Here is a 12,159-nt window from a genome sequence, read left to right as displayed (position 1 = left end):
TTGAAGAAAGAAGAGGGATGTGCATTACATAAATTTGGAGCTACAATACTTTAGTTCTATATCTCCAAGATGAATCAAATCCCCTTAGTGATTTTCAAAAGCTAATATAATTGGAATTACAATGGCAAGGTGCATGATAATGATAGTGGCAAGGTATGTGCTGATTATAGTTAAAGATGTATTGTAATTATAATGGCAAGTTATGAATAAATAAATTTTACCTTGCACATATTCTGCTTTGTGTAGTGACTCATTAACATTGGAATATACAAATATCTCATATGTAGTTCTTTTAGAGGATTTTAGTACATAAAATTTAATATTCGTAAGCAAGTTTTGGTGGAAAGGAGATCTTATCAATGATTTGCCCTAGTTTTAAGCTAGTGCGAAGTGAAATTTGATGCTTTGTTTGCCAAAATATTCATCTTATGTTCAATATCTTCACCAATTCTTTTTCAGAAGGACATCAAAGTTTTCTCAATGTCAAAGTCAAACTTTCTTGTAGTCTTAAGAACAAGGCACTAAGGTTTTCATCTTCATAGAGCTTGAAGAAATATTATACATGTATAGGATTATATATCCCTTGTCATTGGCAAAGAAACGTGGAAGAAAAAGTCTTTTAAACCTTAGCAAGTCACTATGAAACTTGTCCTCTCACTTGTATTCAAGGCCTATATGAATATCCCTTTACTTGAAACTTTCAATAATGAAATATGCCATCCTATGATATGTTAATACTAATTTAAATGACATTCATTGTATTTAGAAAACTTGTAAAAAATTAAAAAGTAAAAATTTGAAATGTTGAATCCTTGTGATATACATGTATATTTTTTAGTAATGTCTTTTGGCTTGAAGTAGTGTAAGAGAGGGGGATTTAACAATGGGGAAATACTAGCTACACTGGCTAGTATATAAGGTGATAGGGACTTGATTTTTCATTATCAATTTTTTAATACAAGTATCCTTTCATCTTCATCTTCTTCTCCAAGCTCTCATGGCTTCTTTCTCTCTCTTTTTCTAGTCTTTCTCTCTCCTCATCACTCTCTTTCTCTCTCTTCCTGCAGTCTTTCTCTCTCATCTGCACCCTCTCTCTCTCCTCTCCTTCTCTCTCTCCTACCTCCTTCATTACAAGTGGTATCAGAGCTCTAGTTCTGATCCATTTAGTTACTTTACATGCTCAGTTACCATCATTTTTAGTTTTAAAATCCAAGAAGCTTCAGGTACACAGTGACAGGCACAAAAATGGAGGAGCACTGAAGAGCCACAGGTCAAGGACCAAGAGGACAGCAGTCAGGAGCATTAATGGAGCCCTTGGACCAAGATTGGAGACTGGAACACCACATTTAGTAGGTTGTGGGTCATTCTGGGCCAAATTTGAAGGTAAAATTTTAAAAACAGTGGTCACAAGAAGTAGGGAAGATTTAGTCTTCGTTACTTTTCATACGCAGTATTCTCTCTCCTCATTCTCAAGCTCCTGCCAAGCTCCCATGGAGGAGAAACACCATGGATCTTCTCAATCTCAACCCCAATGATCTTCATCATTCTTCTTGAGCCTCACAAGGATCAAAGTCATCAACTCAAGCTGTCCAGGGAGGATTGGCTGGACCCTCCCTTCCTCTCCAGGAAGCAGCCCGTAAATTTCGGCGCAAATTTTGGGCTGCATCCTGGGCAAAACCAGCAACAGACTAGGCATCTTCTTCATCATGGTCTTCTTCCCCATCATCTGACAGTTCATTCCAGCACGATTGAAGCCTTCTTTTCATCCTCTTCAACATCCCTCAGCCTCTGAAATCCTAACAGGTGCAGGCCATGGACAACCATGGATTCTCCTTCAACATTCACTAATTTTTTAGGGCTTTTGCCTTCCTTTGCCCCATGGACTTGTACCTACAAGAATCCTTGAAGAAGCAAGCATTGAGAGGCCCGTACTTGAAGATGGAAGCAAGATTGCAAGCTGGACATTTGGGGCAGCCAATTTAAGATGTTCCATTCCATGTTGGAAATTCTCATTACTATTTCACCCTAACCTCTTGACTTGTGATGATTTCTTAAGCAAATATTAATCCTTGAAATTCATTGTAAATAAGGTGAGTTAGCAGTGAGTCACTGCTTGGTAAGCCCTCTCCTTATTCCCAATTTAGTTCCATGCACCTCATGAAAAGAATTACTTCCAAGCCACCCTGCATAGCATGCTGATTGCTTAAATAATAAATGTCTACCATGTATACTCCGGGTGAGGAAAAAGCCCGATGCCAGGTAAGGTGGCAAGACAAAAGAGGGTTGACCCCCCCTTGCCATCAAAGACCCTGAACGGGTGTATAACCCGGACCGGGGGAACTTTGCCCATCTCCCGGTGATCCGGAGCCCAAAGTTGCTTTTGCAGGTGCATGTACTCACTTGAAGAACTGAGATATTGACTTGGCACTGATGTATGGATGTATTACTGGCTGCAAATGTATGGAAATTCTATTGAGGATGTATTTGCAGACATGAAAATACATATGCAATCAATGGCAGTGCATGTAATGCTTTGGATGTATGAGAGATGTCTATGCATGAAAAAATGGTGCTAAGAGATGCTTATGACATGCTCAGTTCTGGAATAAGGCTACAAACAATGAAATTGGATGATTGGGCAATGCATTATGCCATGTGGGATGACCCTTCAGTCATGCATTGACAAGATAATCCATTGTAACCCCTTTCTTAACCCTCACAGGGTGCTGTAAGCAGTTTGTTGCATTTACAGGGGTAAACCTACTCCCAGGAACTGAGGTGCAGGTCTTGCAGAGCGCCCACAGGTCCTACTAAGGGCTTGGATCAGTTTTGGAACTCTATTGGGACTCCACAAAATACTTATAGGTCAAAACAGGTCTCCTACAGGTGTAGATAGGTTGCTGAACAAGCTAAATATGAAGACAAATGACTCCCATCATGCCGAAATAGAGACTAGATGGAAGCTGAATAAATGCCTAGGCCTTGAACTCCTGCTCCTCGCTTCGGAATAAAGGTAGGCCCAATTTAACACGATTGAGTGAATTTGAATTCCTACTTTGCCAATATCGCTTCGTATTGGTGATTCCAACACAATGCGAATGCACGAGTTTCTTGTGTTTCTTTTTGCATGACCTCGCTTTGTATTTTCCCCGCCCATAGTGTAGTACGAGAACATGACAAGAAGCTCTTTAGCTCCAATACAATGCAATGAAGGAAAGAGGTGCTGTAAGGCTAGGGCAGTTTGGGGCCAGCTATGGTGGTGGTAACATGTCATTCAACACTCCAAAAATCCTCACATACCCCACTTTTAATGCCTCAAGACCACAAGGCAATTTAAGGACAACAAACAGCCCAAGAATGGATAATAGGCAAGGGAACAACAAAAATAAAAATGCTTCAGCCTTTGGTAGTCTAAGGTCCATTCCCATGGATTTGTATAAAGAAAGAAAGGAAAACAGGCTTTGTTTTAAGTGTGGCAAGAAGTATACTGCTGATCATGCCTCAAAATGTGCTTTTAGAAATGCTAAGGCATGGATTCACAGCATGTTGGTATTTGAGGACTCAGAGGAGGACCCTAAAGATACACATGCTTTCATGATGACTGTTGAAACAGATGATGTTGATGAAGAGTTTGCTCAAGAAGAGTTCTTTGACCATGTTGACTTGTTTCCTTTTGACCTCGGTGGCCATTTATCATGGAGTATGGATAGAAAGATCAAACCACATGCTGAAACACATGCTGCCACTGCTTATACCATATCAATGGATGCTTGGACATGATCCAAAAGCCCTAATACATTGCGTATTAAGGGACAAATTCATGGGAAGGATGTGTTTATACTCGTGGACAGTGGTAGCACTCATAATTTCATTAATAGGGCAGTCATGGACAAGCTGAAGTGTTTTCCCACTGATTTACAACAGCCATTGAAGGTGCAAGTTGCCAATGGGGATGAAGAAATTAGCACACAAGTATGCCATGCTGTTCATATTCAGCTTGCTGAAAATTTTGGACAGTAATTGGATTTAATTGCATTAGAAATGGGGCCTATAGACGTTGTCTTGGGTTGTGATTGGCTGAAAACTTTGGGCACTATAACCATGGAATTTTCCTTGCTATATATGGAGTTTGTCAGTGCGGGACAGCTCATTCACTTGCAGGGAATTCAAAATGATAGTGAATTTCAACTCATTACCAGCAAACAACTCAAGAAAGAGTTCAAGAAACGGTCCCAAATCTTTGTATTACAGTTAAATAAAGAAAATTCAGATCAGTCCACTAAAACAGTAAAGAATTCAGCATTGAAAACTCTTCTAGAAGAGTATAAGGACCTCTTCCAAGTACCTACAGCACTATCCCCTAATAGGGCGGTTGATCATCCCATAGATCTGGAGCCTCATTCAAAGCTTGTGAACAAGCCACCTTACATATTGTTTAGGTGTGAAAGAGAAGAAGTTGCCAAACAAGTCAAAGAATTACTGGACATGGGATTCATTGAGCTTGGTTCTTCACCGTATGCTTCCCCTGTGCTATTGGTAAAAAAGAAGGATGGATCTTTCAGGATGTGCAAAGACTATAGGGATCTTAATAAGATCACCGTGAAGAACAGGTACCCTATTCCACGCATAGATGACTTGCTGGATGAGCTCAAGGGGGCTAAGTACTTTGCGAATATAGATTTGAGGTTGGACTATCACCAGATTCGCATGAGGGCAGGGGATGAGGTCAAAATATCATTTTGAACTGATAGGGGGCTTTATCATTTCTCGGTTATGCCTTTTGGGTTAACTAATGCACCAGCCACCTTTCAGAGCTTAATGAACAAAAAACTTCAGCCCTTTCTTTTCAAATTTGTGTTGGTCTTCTTTGATGACATCCTCATCTATAGTAGATCACTGAAGGATCACCTTTGGCACATGAGGCAGGTGTTTGATGTATTGAGGCAGCATAGGCTCTTTGCCAAGGAAACAAAATGTTCTTTCATGCAGACGGAGGTGGAATACTTGGGGCACATCGTTAGTGAAGATGGAATTAGGGCTGATCCTAAGAAAGTGCAATGTATAAAAGACTAGCCCACACCTGGAAATACCACTTTACTTAGAGGATTTCTTGGTTTCTCATCATTCTATTGCAGATTCATTAGGCATTATGCCACTATTGCAGCTTCCCTGACGGATAGGCTTAAGAAAGAGGCCTTTTCCTGGGATGCCATAGCTGATAAGAGCTTTAATCAGCTCAAAGAATTACTTACCTCGGTGCCCATCTTGGTTTGCCCAGATTTTTCGAAAGAATTTACCATTTAGTGTGATGCCAACAGCAGAGGCATAGGGGTTGTATTGTTACAAGAGCATGGGGTTATAGCATTTGAGAGCCGCAAACTTGCTGAAAATGAGATGGCCATGAATATATATGACCAAGAAATGCTGGCCATCCTTCATGCCATTAAGAAATGGCACCACTACCTGTATGGCAGCAGATTTAGGGTCAAGAACGACCATAGGGTCCTCAAATATTTCCTCTCTCAGTCTAATCTTACCCCCAAACAATGCAGATGGGTAGCTACGTTGCAGAATTATGACTTTGACATTACACATACACGGGGAAAAGACAATGTAGTTGTTGATTCATTATCAAGAATGTGGGCTTGTAAAGTTTCAGCCATTATGGAACTTCATAGTGATTGGATAGAAGAGCTTTAGGAGGCCTATTTGTTAGATGCTGATTTCAACCACATTTTTCAAAAATTACAGCAAGGGCATGTAGAAGGAAACTCTCCATATCAGTTCAAGAATGGTCTCTTATTGTTTCAGGGCAGGATTGCCATCCCATACACTTCTCCATTCAAGCAAAAGATCATGCAAGAGATGCATTCTTCACCTAGAGTTGGTCATTTGGGCATTTTTAAAACTTATGACAAAATTGCTAAAAGCTTCCATTGTAAGGGCCTATAGAAGGATGTAAAAGATTTTGTTTTGAGCTGTGTGTCATGTCAATAAAACAAAGACAGCACCTTAAAACTAGCTGGTTTACTACAGCCATTGCCTATGCTTGAAGGCAAATGGATACATATCACTATGGACTTCATAACTAGCCTACCGAACGAAGAAGGGGTGGAACAGCATCTATGTAGTTGTGGACATACTCATCAAGGTAGCCCATTTTATTCCTACAAAGATTCAATATAGTGCTTCTCAAGTAGCTAGCCAATTCATGGAACATGTTTTCAAATTACATGGCTTACCACAGGTCATTGTGCATGACCGGGATGCTAAATTCATGAGCAATTTTTTGCATGAAGTTTTCATCTCTATGGGCACTCAGTCAGTCCCTTCCACTGCTTATCATCCATAGACTGATGGCCAAACAGAGAGGGTTAACAAGTGGCTGCAAACTTACTTGAGGCATTTCTATTATGATGTGCAAAATACTTGGGACTCGTGGTTGCATCTGGTCAAGTTTCTATAACAACTCTATACACTCTAGCATTGGAGTTTCACCATTTGAGGCATTGTATGGCTATAAGGTGCCCCTCCCCAAGGTTATCTTAAATGATAAAATAAACCCACAAAGCAAGGAGGAATTGGATAAAATGCAGGCCTTACTTCAGCAGTGCAAAGTCAACTTGAAGAAAGCTCAGGATCAAATGAAGCTTTATGCTGATGACAAAAGAAGGGATGTTGAATTCCAAGAAGGGGATTTGGTGCTCTTGAAGGTGCCCAAGTCCAAATATGCCACCCTTAAGGATGGATCCATCCACTACAAGGGACTGGGGCAATAGCGACGCCGATTAGCGACGGCGTTTATCGGCGTCGCTATTGGCGTCGCTATTTGCGTCGCTATATGCGTCGCTATATGCGTCGTGCGACGCAAATAGCGACGCATATAGCGACGCCGCAGGGAAAAAAAGCGCGGCCGAAACCAGAGCGCCGTTTTCATTTTGTTTTCTTCGCCTTTTGAGAGCGAGAGCGAGGGAGAGAGCCAAGGCTTTGTGAAAGAAGAGGAGGAAGAGACTTGTTGCCGCCGCCGCCGCCACCGCCACCGCCACCGTCGTTGTTCGCGAAGGAGAGGAGGAGCCCTCGTTGCAAAGAGAAGCCGCCCACGCTCGCCATATCTCATTGGTGAGTCTCCCTCTCTCTTTCTTTTACTTGTTGAAGGTTTAAATCGTTCTCTTTTGTTTATTTAGGAGAGGAAAAGAAAGAGAAGGAGAGGGAGAGGGAGAGAGAGGGAGAGAAAGAGAGGGAGAGGGAGAGAAAGAGAGTGAGAGTGCATTCTCTCTCTCTCTCTCTCCCTTTTGCTTGTTTAATGTTTAAATTACTTTCTTCTTTGCTTGTTTAGGAGAGGAAACGAGAGAGTAAGAGAGAAAGAGAGGGAGAGGGAGAGGGAAAGGGAAAGAAAGAGAAAGAGAAATAGAGGGAGAGGGAGAGGGAGGGGGAGGAAATAGGAGAGGGAGAGAAAGAAAAAGAGAGGGAGAAGGAGGGAGAGTGCATTCTCTCTCTCCCTCCCTCTCCCTTTTGCTTGTTTAATGTTTGAATCACTTTATTTTTTGCTTGTTTAGGAGAGGAAATGAGAGAGAAAGAGAGTGAGAGGGATAGGAAGGGGAAGGAAATGAGAGAGGGATATAAAGAGAAAGAGAGGGAGAGTGCATTGTATCTCTCCCTCTCCCTTTTGCTTGGAGGATGTTTAAATCACTTTATTTTTTGCTTGTTTAGGAAATGAGAGAGAAAGAGAGATAGAGAGGGAGAGGGAGAAAAAGAGAGGGAGAGGGAGAGGGAGGGGGAGGGGAAGGAAATGAGAGAGGGAGAGAAAGAGGGAGGGGGAGGGAGAGGGAGCGAGGGAGCGAGGGAGAGGGAGAGGGAGAAAGAGGGAGAAAGAGGGAGGGAGAGGGAGAGGGAGGAGGAGGGAGGAAATGAGAGAGGGAGAGAAAGAGAACGAGAGGGTGAGGGAGAGGGTGAGAGAAAGAGAGGGAGAGGGAGAGGGAGAGGGAAGGGAATGAAATTTAAGATAATATACGTATCGATAATGGTATGCAATGTGCTTTGCATACGGCCACGTACTTCATCAAAATTAACCCAAAATTATTGTTATAGAAGTGGAGATCCCTTAAATTGAGTATAGGATAATTTCTCTCAGGTCTTATGACTATGAGTAGAATTGATTGAAATAAATTTTATTTCTATAGTTGTAAAATTTCATAGATGGCGCGCATTAATTTTAAAATGGATTACTTATACTCAAAGCCGAGATATAACAAAAAATTATCTACCGGGACAAACAAATCGTTGAGCATGATACAAGGCCGAGATATAACATCGGAAAATCTCTCGACTACTATATACAATGCAAGGTTTATGGTCAACTTGCAAGTTGACGTACATCTCCAAAAAGCTATCCATTTAAGCCTCGTTTGCTGTAATGTAGATAAGATGGCAAACGAAGAAGGTCCTATTGTTCAAGACCGCGAGTCGTATCTTAATCAGCGTGTCCCATGTCCTTGCTCTCAATGCAAGTTGGCAATTAGACGAAAACGCCGATTGTCTATAGAACACGTACGACGATTTGGCGAGTTTCAACCTGAGATTATTGATCAGGCGATTGCAGATTTTCAGCAAACGGTATTTTCAAGTTAGCATTTTTCATGCATTGTACTCTCAAGCTAATTGAAAACCTTACACAATAAGATTGGGTCTTGTTGGCAAATTTTGTGTCCAGGGGGGTGATGTCTCGACCCAAGGGGGAGTGCACCCTTTGCGGCCAATTAGAAGAGTTCGTGGACGTGAGATGGATGGATGGCAGGAGCCAATGGACCACTCGCAAGGCCCATCTATATCGTCAATGCCAGAGGAGACAGACAACCTTCCCGACTTGCCTACAATCTTGGAGCCTGAGATGGAGGCAATGATCGATGCATTGATTCCCATGGATGTTGAGACATCTGACCCGCTTAGAGAGGAAGCATCCATACCATTATATGATGGGTGCCGAGTATCTCGGTTGAAGACATTGCTTGCACTCTTAAGTGTGCAAGCGAAATACGGTTGGAGCGATACGAGTGTGACTGAGTTATTCAGGTACCTTGCATATAGACTTCATTGTTTTTTTTAAAAACAGTATTATTGTAAATATGGATGGATTTTTCAAGGTGTTTTATGATGTTTTCAGGTTATTGAAATATCATATATTGCCACCTGCAAACACCATGCCTGAGTCTCGTGATGATGCACGACATGTTTTACGGAAGCTTGGCATGGACTACAATAACATCCATGCATGTATCAACGACTGCATATTGTTTCGAGATGAATACGAGACTATGGAGACATGTCCAAAGTGTGGTGCTCACAGGTATCGACAGGACTTGCAAGGGCAGACCATCCCTCAAAAAGTCCTCAGACACTTTCCGCTCATCCCCCGCATAAACCACATGTTTCGCACGTCTGCCATGGCAAGCTTGACAACGTGGCATGTGCAGAATAGGTCTACGGATGGAGTGCAACGAATATCAGCAGATTCGCGCGCATGGAGCCACATTGACTCTACCTTCCCAGGCTTTGCGCGAGAGCCAAGGAATCTTCGGCTCGGTCTCGCCATGGATGGTGTGAACCCATTCGGTCTGCGCTCGACTTCTTACAGTGTGTGGCCTATAGTGCTTGTCAACTACAACATTCCTCCATGGCTTTCTACGAAGAAAGGACATCTCATCCTTAGCTTGCTCGTCCCGGGCCGCTACAAAGTAAAAAATATGGACGTGTATCTTCGTCCATTAGTCGATGAGCTTAAGATTTTGTGGGAGGAGGGGGTCACGGTGCAAGATATGAGCAGGCGCGATGGTCGGCGGTCAGCCAACATTCGAGCCATTCTCATGTGGACGATGCATGACTTTTCGGGATTGGGAGAGTGCTCAGGTGAGCAGACCTTTGTTCACGCCGGTAATATCTATATTTTATTTCATTCAATCAAGTATTCACTAGGTCGTGGATCGCCTTGCAGGTCTCGTTACCTCAGGTTATCATGCATGTCCATTGTGTGGGCCACAGTTAGACTCCCGAAGGTCACGAACCATGAAGAAGATGGTATATCAAGGACACGCCACTTTCTTGCCGGAGGATCATGAACTCAGGGAAGGTTTTCTTGGACGACCTCCAGCACGTATGAACGCTGCAAGCTGGTACGAGCTGAAAATGGTAAACCCGGAATCACATCCAAATGGAATGCGACGGTTCTCAGTTTTCTACGAGTTGCCATATTGGACCCACTTACAGGTCAACCACTTGTTGGATCCCATGCATATTTTCAAAAATGTGGGCAGCTTGCTATGGGACCACATCACAGGAAAGATAGACACTATAGGGTCACGAATGGATTTAAAGGAGGTAGGTAAGATGGAGGCGCTTTGGCCGCAGTCGAGTGCTGAAGGGGGAGTGCAGCTTCCTCGCGCTCCCTGGGTTTTGTCTACCAAAGAAGAGCGCATTGTGAAGCAAGTAATCAAGTCTATCCGCACTCCGACGGGTATGATGCGTTCTCTCAGGTCCGCATTTTCTAAAGATGACCAAATGTCTGGGCTAAAATCCCATGATTGGCATAAGATATGTCAGGTTTGTGAACAGAATGGATTTTAATTAGCGTGGACATTTTGAAATTTGAAAAGTGACCATTATTCTTAATGCTTTCTCATTTGTGGCAGTTTGTCCTACCGATCGCGATCGCGGGATGCCTAACTCCAGAAATTCGCGGGGCCATTTACAAGCTGTCGACTTTGGTGCAATGGATCTCACAGAAAGAGATTAAGACGTCCTCTATTGAATCCGCAAGGCGGGGAGCAGTTGAGACGGTCTGTCTCTTTGAGAAATACCTGCCCACTAGCATGCTCACGATACAAGTTCACCTTCTTGTGCATCTTGTGGACGAAGTGGAGATTGCCGGACCTGTCCATACGCGATGGATGTTCTTCCTGGAGCGCTTCATGAAAACCCTGAAAGGCTTTGTGCGACAACGAGCTCGTCCGGAAGGTAGCATGGCGGAGGGTTGGTTGGTGTTAGAGGCATTAGTGCATATCTCACAATGGCTACCAACGGTGGAACCAGACAATGAAATGCTATGGACGCTCAAGGACGATGACAGGTTGACTGGAGATGTGGTGGTTGGAAATGGGGTAGAAAAAAGAATGGATGCCTCAATGGAAGAGAAAGTGAATCGCTTTTGTATGTTGCACCATGCCTCCATGGAGACGTGGCTCGCCAAGTACCAGATTGCAAGGCAAGATCGAGAGGAAGCGCGAGCTGAATTCCGACGCAGTACGCGTCACCGACCGATTCGATATCCCGAAGGCATGGAGGAGATGCCGCGGTTTATGTCAACACGATGGTCAGCAGCGGGAGGCGGCGAGGGCACGAATCGAGGCCGGATCGGTACATCATCTTGGGAGTGGCGGCCACAGGACATATTTGGAGGACTTTGTAAGTTTCTCTTTTGTTTTGCTTATTTGTTTTTTTGAGATATTATTTGTACTGACAATCATATTTCTAACAGTTAGCATTTTGTTTTCTTTGCAGCACTCCATTACAAATCGCGATCCGCAAGGCCTTGAGACTCAATATGCAGAGAGGCACGGTCTCAGATCATTGATCGACCGATTGTACAGACGCGGCGGCGCAGTAAGTCTCTCATCTTTCATGTCCGTAGTTACCATGAGATATTTGAATGCATTATTGTATGGTGGATTGATATGTTGTTTCTTTTTCTGCAGAATCCGTTTGATGCTCCTTTGCAGAGGGACGAGCTTTCGGGGGACGACGATTTGTAGCTCGCCCTCGGATCCTTAGCGCTCACATACCTTTAGTTTTTAGTCGCCCGATCTATGTAGACATTTTCTATGTATTAGTGATATTGTTTTATGATTGTACCAATCGCATTTTATGCGATATCATGTATTTATTTCATCTATCAGTTTTATGATTTCAGTATAGATTCTTTTTGTTTGCAAACGCTTTGTATGCAGCAGTGCAGAAACTATTTTGTATGGCTCTCATACAGCACACAGTGCTATATGTGGCAGGGCAGCTTGCTGCCCTGCCACAAAATTTTTTTTTCCTCTGTTACCGTCGCTATTTGCGTCGCAAATTTACTGCAGGCGTCGCTATTGTCGTCGCTATATGCGTCGC

General features: G+C 43.0%; 1 long non-coding RNA gene across 1 annotated transcript; it reads left to right on the top strand.

Annotated features, from left to right (window-relative positions):
- Nucleotides 1-11,362: 11,362 nt before the first annotated feature.
- Nucleotides 11,363-11,926, top strand: LOC148025549 (uncharacterized). Its single transcript, XR_015693014.1, has 3 exons — nucleotides 11,363-11,454; nucleotides 11,551-11,652; nucleotides 11,745-11,926. It is a non-coding gene; the product is annotated as an uncharacterized LOC148025549 (long non-coding RNA).
- Nucleotides 11,927-12,159: the final 233 nt, after the last annotated feature.

This window comes from Lygodium microphyllum, chromosome 14, assembly GCF_053477565.2.
Source record: "Lygodium microphyllum isolate KBCC chromosome 14, Lygodium_microphyllum_v1.1.10, whole genome shotgun sequence".
Taxonomy (NCBI): Eukaryota; Viridiplantae; Streptophyta; class Polypodiopsida; order Schizaeales; family Lygodiaceae; genus Lygodium; species Lygodium microphyllum.
The sequence above is the reverse complement of the archived record's forward strand: the minus strand, read 5'-3'. Positions and strand labels throughout refer to the sequence as shown.